Raw genomic sequence first — 13,813 nt, 5'->3', positions numbered from 1 at the left:
GGGTGGGGTGAGGACAGCTTCTTTTCAACTCCACATTTCCCTGCCATGTGGAAATGCCAGCTCAGCATTGCCAACTATTCAGATTTTTCAGAAGAAGCTGGAAACAAGAACTTTTGGATTAAAATCTTCCATTATTTTTAAACATGGACAAAATTTTAAAATGTTAAAACAAACAAAGGCTGTCAAATAAAATGTGTCTGTGGCTGACTTGTCTGTTTCAGATTTCCATTGTTTGATCTGTGGAGATGTAAAGTTCCACAGAGTGAAGGAATCATATTGGTTTTGTTTAACATTTTTGGAACGAGATCCTAGGATAGTGCCTGATGTACCCAAAATATCTGCTGAAATTGTTGGAGTGGTAGTAGTCACCTTGTGGTCAAGAGTGTCATAATGGACTTAATTAAAGGAAAACTACAAGATAACTCTATTGTCAGCTGGCCCTTTTCCTCTTCTCTCTCATCTCAGTCATGGGCTACACACTACCCTAGTATTTTAAAACTTGGAATAACCTTTAACTGTCACTAGCTCACTTGTTCACTTTACAGTTGGAGTCTGGAAGAAGAGATTTGCCCTGAGTTGCACAGTGTGGTGGTGGCAGAGCCAGGTAAAAACATACCCCCCATGCTGTTCTCTGCCACCTTCTGCTGTTGCCAACGCCTTACGAAAAAGCTGAGAGAGGATTGGATACTATGAATGAACATTTGGTGTGGAATTAGGGGAAAGCTGCAAAAGAGGGCTAAACACACCCAAGTTTAGAAAGAAAAAAGAATTTTTAAAGAATTCATTTTTGGGAGAGGGCTTTCTTTTTAAGGCAAAAATCAGGCACGTGGCAAAAAAATACATTTCATTTGTGTGACACTTGGGACTTGATAAAACATTTTGATTATCTTCATGGCTGGCATTGGAGATGCACTACAAATTCACTGGGCCTGTATTCTCTTTTTTTCCTGAGGAGAGAGCAATATTCATTTTATCGTCAAGGAAATTGAAACTGCAAGAAAGTGAGCTGAGACTAGAACTGAAGTCTATGGAAAACTCTTTAATTTAGTGTTCTGGTTGGCGTACAGGGCTTTGGAGTCAGGCATTCTTCCATTTCAATGCCAGCTCCACCAATAATATATCTGAGATGTTGGCCAAGTCACTTAAAGGCCCTGAATCTAGGTTTTCCAATTTCAGTAAAGAAAACAATGGTCATCTCTATCAGCTAGAATTAATGAAGGCTTAAATGAGATTTTATATAGATACATAGATAGATAGGTAGGTAGGTAGGTAGGTAGGTAGGTAGATAGATAGATAGATAGATAGATAGATAGATGATTGCACTTAACACAGTGCTAGGCAGTACAGAGTAAACACTCAAAAACTGACAACAGTTAAGGTCATTTTAATAAGCAGGCCACCAGGTTATGCCCAAATACCTCTCCGGTCTGTTTTCCAAATCTTTCTTCTGTTGGAATAGTCACATTTGCTTAAAATAAAACTAGTCAGTCCTAATGTATTTGTTCATGTAAAGGCATGGCATATCATAGATTCTACAGAAAAATAGTGATTCCTACTTTGTCTAATATGCAGGCTGTCAAATGCAGAACAGTTTCACAGAGCTGACTGTGTTTTAATCTTTTATTTATTCAGTTGTTCATGCTGTCTTATTGGTGTTCTCATCTTAAACATAGCTAACTCTCGGGGAAATGCAAAGATTACCACAAGAAATGTACTTGAAAGGCTAGACTGCATGCTTGTGACAATCTCTGGAGCCCCCCAGTGGAGAGGAGAATGAAGTAAAGAATAAACCAGCAAGAAAGTCTTGTCCAGACAGATATGCAGAATTTTTTATCATTAAAAAAGTAAATAATGTCTTACAACACAAACTTTAATACCATGCAGTTTCAACTGTATTATTGGTGGCTTAAAAGCTAGGTTCCACTGCATTTAGACTAAATTGACACTGTTTGGTAGACAGGGACTGATACTGTCCAATCCCTGTCACTCTGCCCCCCTCTATCTATGGTCAGTATTCATCTGTTCACTCCACTCCAGCCCACTGGCCTTCTGCTCTTTGCGGATCACACTGAGCTTGTCCCCACCCCAGGACATTTGAGTGGCTCTTACTTATGCATGAACACAGTTCTGGACTCTTTTTCAATCAGCTGTCTCCTCACATTTCTCCTTCTCAGAAAGACCTCCCCTCAACTCTTCTGATATTGTTTCCTCACCACTCCCTCCATTCTCCACTGTACACCTGAATTTCTTCCATCATATCACTCATCATGCGCTATCATTATTTTGCTTGCGTAACTTCTTTGCTGTGTTTCTCCTCACTGAGCGCAGCTTTCATGAGGATAAGAACATCTGTCTTGTCTACCATTATCTATACAGCACTGAATCCAGTATTTGGCACATTAAATAAATTGCTAACATAATTAAATGTTTGTTATTTCCATCATTCTTTTCATTGAGTAATTTAGGAGGGAAATGCAAAGAAGACACCTTATACTGCAAAGCAGTAACCATTCACTGGTGAAGTAAACAGACTTTTATAGGGCTATGTTTAAAGGGAACAAAGAAAAGTTGGAAGCTGTCACTGGACCTGAGGATTTTGTGGTTTGGATAGAGGCAGAAACCACAGCTTGAGATTGACAGGTACCTGGCTGGGAGCCCTCACACAGAACTGATCAGATTGGCTATCTCTGCCTCAAAGAGCCAGAAGCCTCAGGAACATTTGATCTGTGTCTTGAAAGTTGAATGGAGTGTCACTAGACAGAGAAAGGGCATTCTAGATTTGGAGAATGGGGCATAAAAAGCATAATATTTGGGGAGAATGATTAGAAGTTTAATGTGATTGTAGTGTAGGGAGTAGTGATGAGGGAAAGATCTTGAAAAACCATGTTTACTGTGAAAAAGTTTACAGTTTAAATCATAGCAACGATAGGAAGTCTTTAGATGTGTTAGCAGGAAAATAGACTTTATTAGAGTTGAGTTTTAGTAAGATTACTCTGCCCTCTTTACATATGACAAAGCTTTATTTTCCGCTGGTCAGATATGCAAATTACTGTTACTAAAAATATGAGTTATCATAACAAAAAAATCTTAATTATAAAATAATCAGGTCCCATCACAATGTCTCATATTTAGTAAATTATCTGATAATTGTTGAATCCAACTCATATTCAGTTATACCTGCTTTGTTCACTTCCACAAATACCATCACATTAAGAAAGTACATGAAATAACCTGTCACAGAATATTTTTCTTTAGATACTATCTTGATAAAGATCATTCATTTTATTTTCCAATTTCATTGAGTGATTGTAGTTTACAGTTTTCAAACAGGCTTTACAAATCTGTAACCTCAAGTTCATTATCTGTTTAATAACCCATTCCTGCAGTTTTGATTATTTGTCTACAGTGGGGAAGGCACCATGCCTGGAACTGGAGATACAAAGATAAATAAAGCAATCCTTGCTCTTAAGGAGCAAGCATTCTAGTGAGCTCATAGTACATATCATGCTGCTTTCACTACTTACCCCTGTGAGTTTGACATAATTTAATTGAGAGAGAGGGAAACAAACCTAGGAAGTAATGGGGACATTTTATTTCTAGGGCTGCAAAGAAGAGACAGAAATAGTATTAAAATATTCCCTATTTCATGCTTATTAGAAAAATACTAATACCTAAGCAGGTGGAGGAAAGTGGATATGAGTTATGGTTTCTTTCTTTTTTTTTAAATATATATTTTATTGCGTTTTAGGTTTTGGAGTGCATGAAGAACATGCAAGATTGTTGCATAGGTACATACATGGCAATGTGGTTTGCTGCCTTCCTCCCCATCACCTATATCTGGCATTTCTCCCCATGTTATCCCTCCCTAACTCCCCATCCCCCGCTGCCCCTCCCCTAGTTCCCCCCGACAGACCCCAGTATGTGATGCTTCCCTCCCTGTGTCCATGTGTTCTCATTGTTCAACTCCTGCCTATGAGTGAGAACATGCGGTGTTTGATTTTCTGTTCTTGTGTCAGTTTTCTGAGAATGATGGTTTCCAGGTTCTTCCATGTCCCTACAAAGGACAGGAACTCATCATTTTTTATGGCTGCATAGTATTCCATGGTGTATATGTGCCACATTTTCCCTGTCCAGTGTATCATCGATGGGCATTTGAGTTGGTTCTAGGAGTTATGGTTTCTAATGTATACATACACACATATATACACACACACATATGTTTGTGTGTGTGTGCGTATCCATGTACTCATTTATTCAACTGCATTGAGGTGTGAATAATTTAATTGCTCCCCAGAAAACTTGCATAGTAGAGCATTGTTGTTGAGCAAAAACAGTGTTAGCATCAAAAGAACCCAATTTAATCTCCTTATTCACCATCTAAAGCTTCATATCTTTGTGCAAGTCTTTTAGACCCTGAGAGTTTTTGTTTCTTAAACTATATAATAATATGGATACTAGTAGTACCTACTCCTGAAAAGCATTGGGATGATTAAATGAGATAATGCATGAAGGCACTTAGTGTAGTGCCTTGAGCAGAATGGGTGCCCAATAAGTTTATTAATATTATACCAGAAGCCTCTCTTTTGTACAAAGAATGTGGAAGTGTTCATCTCATTGCACCCTCATCAGCACTGACTATTTTGTAAGATCACTGTTGAAAGTCATACCTATGATATTAAACAATATGGATTCTTATTTTAAGGAGATTATCATCTACTAAAAACCTGACAATTTTAATACAGGGTAACAAGGTCACAATAGCATAAGTAAGGGTGCTTTGTGAGCTCATAAATGAAGTAGCCACTATAGTTTAGGGATGTCAGCAAAGGTGTCACCAAAAATAACATTCAAGCTTGGTCTTAAATGTAGAGTACAAGTAGTTGTGCAAAGAGAAGGGGATGAGAGTTTTCCAGCCAGAGGGAACAGCATGAACAAAGCTGTGTAGGCAAGAGAAAGTTAGGCATGTCCAAGAGAACCAAGTAGTTTTAGTGTAGACAGGTTATGGAGGAGGCAGGCACTATATGCAGAGAAAACAGCTAGTGTAGTATTCTAGAGGCCTTGTTCAATCATGTCCCTTTATATAGTATGCATGGCAAACCCAAAAATCATGTGTTGCTGTCTTCTGTTTTCAGGACAGAAAATAGAAACAAATGGTTTCGGTAAATTTCCCAAACTTTCGGTTCTGATTTACTGCAAAGCCAAAACCAATATTATTACACTATAAGCATCCTCTCTGTATGGCATGTGTGTGATGTGTGCATGTATATGTATGTGTGTAATATGTATATGTATGTGTGTAATACAATTTTAATCCATTTTTCTATACATACATTTTTCTATCCATACATATAATGATTAAAAAATACAATCTTAAAAAGACATTTCCATGAAGTTTTATTTTTTATTTTTTTTATTTTTTTGCCTACCACCCTGAGTGAACCTAACAGTTATACAGCCTTTTTTTAAAAAAAAAAGAAAAAGGAAGAAAGAAAGAAAGAAAAAAAGAAAAAAAAAAGAAAGAAAAGAAAAAAACAGAATGAAGAAGAGGAAGAAAAAGGAAGAGAAAGAGGGAGAGAGAACGGGAATATTGCTTTATTGCCCAGGCTAGAATGCAGTCTAAAAATGGGAATTGAAAACCTCTTTTATGCCAATAATTGTGCTTAACAATGGAGACAGGAAGGAATAAGGAAAGAAAATAACAAACAAGCAGCCAACCAATATTTCATTTAAACCTATGAAATGCTATGCAATTATTGAGGAGTGATTTACTTCCAATTATGTAGTCACTTTTGGAATAGGTGTGATATGGTACTGATAAGAATGTATGTTTTGTGTATTTGAAGTGGAGAGTTCTATAAATGTTTATTAAGTTTACTTGTTCCGGGTCTGAGTTCAAGTCCTGGACATTCTTATTAATTTTCTATCTCATTAATCAGTCTAATATTGACAATGTGATGTTACAGTCTCCCACTATTATTGTGTGGGAGGCTAAGTCTTTTTATAAGTCATTAAGAACTTGTCTTATGTATCTGGGTGCTCCTGTATTGGGTGTGTGTATATATAGAATTGTTAGCTCTTCTTGTTGCATTGATCCTTTTACCATTATGTAATGTCCTTCTTTGTCTCTTTTGGTCTTTGTTGCTTTAAAGCCTGTTTTATCAGAGGTGAGAATTGCAACTCTTGCTTTTTATTTATTTATTTATGTTTGCTCTCCGTTTGGTTGGTAAATCTTCCTCTGTCCCTTTGAGTCTTTGTGTATCGTTGCATGTGAGATGGGTCTGGATACAGTGTACCGATGGGTTTTGGCTTTTTATCCAGTTAATAATATATATGAGTTTAATACTGCCATTTGATGCTAGCTGGATATATTTTTGGAAAGGCTGATACTGATTGTTCGTTTATATGTATAGTGCTTCTTTCAGAAGCTTCTGCAAAGCAGGCCTGGTGATGGTAAAATCTCTAAGTACTTGCTTGTTTGCAAAAGATTTTATTTTTCCTTTGCTTTTGAAGCTCAGTTTGGCTGGATATGAAATTCTGGGTTGAAGATTCTTTTCTTTAAGGATGTTGAATATTGGCCCCCACTCTTTTCTGGCTTGTAGGGTTTCTGCTGGGAGATCTGCTGTAAGTCTGATAGGCTTCCCTTTGTGGGTAACCTGACCTTTCTCTCTAGCTGCTCTTAGTATTTCCTCCTTCATTCAACCCTAGTGAATCTGACGATTATGTGCCTTTGGGTTGGTCTTCTTGAGGAATATCTTTGTGGTGTTCTCTGTATTATCTGGAGTTGAATATTGTCCTGTCTTACTAGGTTGGGAAAGTTTTCCTGAATAATCTCCTGAAGAGTATTTTCCAACTTGGATTCATTCTCTTTGTCACATTCAGGTACACCTATCAAACGTAGATTAGTTCTTTTCACATAGTTCTGTATTTCTTGGAGACTTTGCTCATTCTTTTTTATCCTTTTTTCTCTAATCTTGACTTCTCGTTTTATTTCGTTAAGTTGGTCTTCGAACTCTCATATCCTTTTTTCTGCTTGATCAATTCGACTGTTAAAACTTGTGCATTCTTCACGAAGTTCTCGTGTTGTGTTTTTCAGCTCCATTAATTCACCTATACTCCTCTCCAAATTGTCTATTCTCGTTAGCATTTCGCCAAACCTTTTTTCAAAGTTCTTAGTTTCTTTGCATTGGGTTAGAACAAGTTCTTTTAATTCACAGAAGTTTCTTATCATCCACCTTCTAAAGTCACTTCTGTTAATGGAACGCACTCGCATTCTGATTTTGGGTATTCTCAGCCTTTTTACGCTGGTTTCTTCCCATCATTGTAAATTTATCCACCTGTCGTCTTTGTGATTTCCGGCTTTCAAATTAGGTTTCTGAGTGGACATCGAACTTGTTGATTCCCAGTGCCGAAATCTGAGCAATCCACTATGCTGGCCAAAACAGCGGTGTTAAGATTGATGGTGCTTTTCTGTCCGGGAATCGGCCACTCTGCACCAAGAACCGTCATGCTGAGGTGCCAGCAAAACCGCCGCGCCAGCCACAAGAGTCGCGCTAGTGACCCGTGGGGCTCCTCCGCTGGGAATCTCCTGGTCCATGAGCAACCAAAATTCGTCTGAAAATGTGGCATCCTCTCGTTCTCTGCACTTTCACTAGGAGCTACTATCCCGAGCTGCTAGTGGTCAGCCATCTTGGATCTCTCTCCTGAAGTTGTTTTAAAACAGGACATATGAACCTTGTCTATCTTATGTCAGTTATTCAGAGTATTCCACCAAATGTTCTATAGATGACAGATCAAAATATATAAATGGTTTAATCCTTAAACAATCAAACACTCACGTATAGACTTTGTTTTCTACATTTTTAGTTTACCTCATTCTTATGACAGATCAGATAATGTTGTGATATAGAAAGTGAAGGGGAAATGACCTTATTCACCTGTAAACAAATTAATTTGACTCCTTAGGTCTCTGGTTCCCTTCCTAGCCCTTCTCTCCCCACACACATGCACATGTGCATGTGTGAGCATACACACACACACACACACACACACACACACACCCTGCAGAGTCATATCCTGGCATATGTATCTATGTCTATACTGAGACCCAGGAACATGAAGGGGAACAGTCAGTGAACTTGATATTTACCTAGATAACACTAGTAGGCACTTAGTCTACCATTTTCACTTTCCTTCTTTTTTCTTTTCCTTTTTTTGTAATAAGAATGTCTTTGCAATGAGCTGGACTCATGCATGATCCAGAAATTAACAGAATGACAAGTTGTGCTCTGACAATGGAAAATGTATATGATTACATTGTGTTTCTTTTAAAAAATTGCCTTGAGAGATATTTTAAAGTTCACAAATATATAAATATATATTTTTCAGGTGTAGGGTGAAGATTAAATTTCATTGGATGTGTATTCTTCTGAAATCTTGTTTCTAAAGTTAGGAAGTTCTAGGAATAGTGTTTTTTTTTCCCCTTTAAAAATTGCTGTGCTTACATACAAACTGTTTCTCAGTCTGGTCTATCCATGCTGTAATTAGATATTTTCTCCAGAGTTGTGAGTTTTTCTATTTTGGGAGGCCATTTCATTGAGAAGCTTAGAAAAGGCAAATATGAAAGAATCTAGGGTGCAAGTCAAACCAGAAAAGTGTGAAATATCTTAAAGTATCCATACAATTCAGGGTTAAATGCTGTTCTTTGCTCCACAAATCACATCTCTATTTGACACATGTCCAAGAAAGAGTGCTGTCGGTCTTCAGTACAGAAAACCTGTACTGTTTTGGTTTTCTAAAATTCTATTGAATTTATCATTTTCTGCATTCCTGAGTATGAAAGTGACTTACATTTTTAACAAATGAAAATATTGAACTATAAAAGAGGAATGAACAAAAGAGAAATTCTGCATTTTTCTTTTTTGGATTCCAAAGCAGGACTATGCTAGGCATGGTGGCTCATGCCTGTAATCCCAACACTTTGGGAGGCCAAGGTGGGAGGATCGCTTGAGCCCAGGAGTTCGAGACCAGCTTGGACAACATAGGAAGACCCTGTTTCTACAAAATAGACAAATAAATTAGCCAGATGTAGTGGTACATGCCTGTACTCCCAGCTACTCAGGAGGCTGAGGTGGGAGGATTGCTTGAGTTCAGAAGTCGAGGGTGCAGTGAGCTATGATCACACCACTGTACTCCAGCCTGGGTGCTAGATGACAGAGCAAGACTGTCTCAAAAAAAAAAAAAAAAAAAAAAAAGAAGAAGAAAGAAAGTAGGCCTAATCTTCTGAATACTGGGTAATTTATGAAGCATTACTTCTTAATCTACATTTTGTTTTGCAAACCCTGTTGCTGTATTATTTGAATATGTAATCATTTCCAATATACTTCCTCTTTATGTTAGGATCCTTTGGCCATCCTTTGGTGAGTGCTCTTAATAGTTAGATTTCTATAGAAAATGGCTAAGGATGTAGAGAATAGTAGTAAAAATCCAGCATTTTGAAAAGAGCCTTATAGAAGAACCTAGTGGAGTACCCTGAAGCTGAATTACTAAAGCAGTTTGCATGTATTTGTCATAGTCAAAGAAACATCTTTTCAAAAAGGGTCTGTAAATCGTTCAGCTCGGAATGACATAATTTCAATGACTTACTTTAAGAAAATTCCAAGTGGGAAACACTATTCATTGATATTCTTAAAGTCCACATGATTTTAGTGAAAATCCAAGGAAGGGTCTTATTATGCTAGGTTGTGCCTCCTTGCTCTAAGTAGCAAATAATAATAATAATAAGATATTAATAATGGGGAGAGAAAAGAGGAGAAATAGATGAAAACTACCAATAATAATAACAAATATTTATTTCATGTTTCTTATGCGCTGGGCACTGAGCTCGGCATTTTATTTGCTCTCTCTCATTCAGTGCTGACAATACCAATATTCAGTCAAAAATACTGGAGGTTAAAGGTCAGATCACTCATCCAATCATAGGATAGAAGCTCAAGTAATCTGGTATCAGAGCCAGGCTTTTTTCTACTACAACATTCTTCATCCTGTATGCCATTTTCAAATCTGGAATTAGAATACTGGAGTTCACGTGTTACCTGAAATGCTCCTCAGGGTTAGCTCTGCACCTGTGGAGATCTCATTAGCTCATAGCTAGAATCTGACTTTCCATCTGTAAAATAAAGGTGGACTCTGTAGTTTCCCCAGTCCCTTCTAGTACTGCTGTTCTATGACCATGGAACATGTCCTATGACCTTTGCTCAATGTGACTGCCTTGGTTTACTCAAGATCAAGAGATTGAAAGAGTTATCAAGATGTGGACTTCTCAGTCTGGGAAAACTTGGATTGCTAGTCCCTTACTACAATATCTGATACATTATTTCATTATTTTGGACACAACCATTTATTTCTTAAACTTCTTTGGGGTTCTTTTGTTTCTCAAAGTCTTAAAGAACTGGAGCACAGAATAGTAAGACTTTGTTGAATAGTAAGACTTTGTTAGATAAACTGTTGAATACCTGGAGCATAGGGGAGATTATTTTGAAGGGACCTGCATTTTCCTCTCTGGGCATGTTATGTTCAAGTTGTTGGGATGATTTCTCCCTTCTTTTTCTTTTACTTGAAAACAGTTGGCTGGTTTGTTCTGTTGAATTTTCCTTTGCACTGATAGTTGAGAAATGCTTAGTGACGAGATTATAAAAGTTGCAATCCATCTGAAACTTTCTCCTCTGATGAAAGGGAATGGTTGTGTAATAATGATTACTTTGTTTTGGTGAGCACTTATTCTTTAAAACACACTTTACATATACCAACTGAATCCTGAAACAGCTGTGATTCCAGGTAGCTATTATTGTCCACACTTTAAGGGTAAGAAAACTGAGACTCAGGTAAGTTGTAATTTATTGAAGTTAACAAATCTAAACTGGCATTTGAACTGTGGTGTCTCTAAATCAGAGTCCCTGTTTTTCCCATGCAAGCGATGACTTCTGTGGTTTAAACAGCTAACATTTCTAGTTTATTTATGAGTACTGCATATGGTCCTACATATTACAAGTGAAAATGTATTTAGATGTCTGGTTTTTTGCTTTCAATTCCTGAATTTCTTCCCATACAGAATAATTAGATCATTTCTTCAACAGATATGAAACACGCACTTTACTTACTGCTGTATTTTTCCTCAACTTTAAAAGTTCCTGCTTATTAGGACAAAGTTTTATTTCCAGTTCCTGTTAAACACAGATGCATCTTTATCATTAAAGAAAACCACAATGACAGTTATAAAATTTCCACGTGGATCTGGATAGTCTAGGCAACAAGAAAGACCATTTCAAAGAAGGCATGACATTTAACAGAGTGTACATATACAACTACAATTTAAAATAATATGAACTACAATATGTGTCTATTTATATAAAGTATATAATAGTATAAAATTCATGACTCTAAGTATAAAAAATATGCGGATCTTATTTTTTCATGGTTAATTAGCATCAATACTCTTTTTGCAGTCTAAACAAAATACAAAATTATGGGAATATTACAAACATTTACTGTTTGCCTACCATGTGAATTTAATACCCACAAAAACTTATGTAGTAAATAATTTCTCCCATGTACTAATGCAGAATATAAAGTTCACTGAAGTTAAATTGTGTGATTAAGAAACAGAGGAGATGGTATTGAGGACCATACTGAAACCTGAGTCAATCTGACACCACTAGGGTATGTTACATTAGAAATACTCCAGAAATTTCTCTATTTTTGAATTGTCTATCTGGGATGCTACATTGTATATTAGAGTTGCTCTAATTAACTCAGACAAGTTTACCACTTACGACCTTTTAAAATTATGCAACACATTGGGAATCTGGATTCTATAATGGACATTTTTATGTGACTCCCAGCACCCAAGCTACCCATATGCAACTAATTGGGAGTTTGAAAAATGTCTGAATTGTTAACTCAATTTTCCTATTTTTATTTGCATTTTAGGCATTCTGTAAATATGGTCTATTTCCAATATCTATCTTTATTGAAAGCCATCTTTCTTCCAACCATAGAAAGTTAGATGAACTTTCAGTAGAAGAGATTGTTTATCTTATTTATGTGAGTTTAGCATTTTCTTCTTTCTAGACACTTAGTATGTTTATTCTCCTGCTCAATTGTTTTCTTCTCTCTCGGTTGTTTTTTCCCCAGTAATAAGAACTGAAAGTTACTCAAATATTAATGAGACAGAAATTGCAAATTATGTATTAGCTAATGATAATTATGTTTCTTTATATATATATATGGAGTTGTTAACAGCTCCAAAACTTTTTAACACAAGAAAAGGTCAGTTTGAAAAGATTTTAGAATGCAAATAGGTTCCAACCTAGTTAAATGTGAACTCATATTGACAGCTGATATTAAATAAGCAACTTCCATTTTGCATACATCAGACTTAATCAGAAGCACAATGATTAAGTTCGCATAATTTGCTGATTCAAAGTGTTGTAAAAGCATGAGTAAGTATGTGATTAAGCAATTTTAAAAAGAATTATTATCCTAATATTAAATACAAATATCAATAATTATACTTTGACTTAGAGCATTTTTCCTAAAGATTATTTCCACCATCCCTGTGAGGGAAGAAAGGACTTATTTCAGCTTATGTAATAGAAGAGTAGAGAAGTTACATTAGTTGCTTTTTGTAAATGTAAAAATATTTTAATCAGTAAATAAACAATTTGAAAATGGAACACAGTGCATCTTTCCCAAGCAGAGTATTCATTGAATTTGTATCTTAACTAGGTTGTGAAATGCTGACAAATTTCATGTTGAATTTACATTTCACAGTAGCCTCTAACATGAAGCCTATAACATTTAGGTCAGATTCTCTTTATGGTACCCCATAAAGGCCTGGTTCCTTTTTATTTTTATGTTTGGCACTTCTTTCTTACAAAACATTTGATAACAAAATAATAAAAATGTTATAATGAAATTCACATTTTAGAAGTGTACCGCTGGATGACTTTTTGACAAATATTAATGTTATCTCGCTTGCTTTTGCCTCATAATCCTTTACACCCGTGTATTAAACATTTCTTTTGACCTGGCATTTAATCCACAATTTTCTCACCATACTCTGGTTTAAACTTCTTCTGTAAAGAGTCAATTAGTAAATGTTTTAGGTTAGTGGGACATATGGTGTCTGATACAACTACTTAACTGTGCCATTATAGTGGGAAAGCAGCCACAGAGAACATGTAAGTACATGAGCACGACTGTTTTCCAATAAGGTATTATTTATGGACACTCAAATTTTAATTTTATATTTATATGTCATGAAATAATATTCTTTGGATTTTTCCAATGTTTTAAAAATGTAAAATTCGTTTTTAGCTCCAAGGCTATACAGAAACTGATGGCAGCATAGATTTCATCAGCTGGCCTTCATTTGTTGACCTCTGCTATAATCTAAAAGATAATAAAATCACAGCATTTCAGAAAAAGGTTTAGAGAGTATCTCATCTAACTTTTTTTTTTTTTTTAGTCATAAAGGTGACTAAGGCTCAAAAATAGTAAAGGACCTAAGTGGTTTAAAAGAGCTCACGCCCGTAATCCCAGCACTTTGGGAAGCCGGCTCATCACGAGGTCAAGAAATCGAGACCATTCTGGCCAACATGGTGAAACCTCGTCTCTACTAAAAATAAAAAAAAAATTAGCCAGGCGTGGTGGCGCACCGGTAGTCCAGCTACTCGGAGGCTGAGGCAGGAGAATTGCTTGAACCTGGGAGGTGAAGGTTGCAGCGAGCTGAGATCGCGCCACTGCACTCCAGCCT

This window comes from Aotus nancymaae, unplaced genomic scaffold (genome assembly GCF_030222135.1).
Source record: "Aotus nancymaae isolate 86718 unplaced genomic scaffold, 86718_ANA_hifiasm-v0.15.2.pri h1tg000064l_1, whole genome shotgun sequence".
In the NCBI taxonomy this organism is placed as follows: Eukaryota; Metazoa; Chordata; class Mammalia; order Primates; family Aotidae; genus Aotus; species Aotus nancymaae.
The sequence above is the reverse complement of the archived record's forward strand: the minus strand, read 5'-3'. Positions refer to the sequence as shown.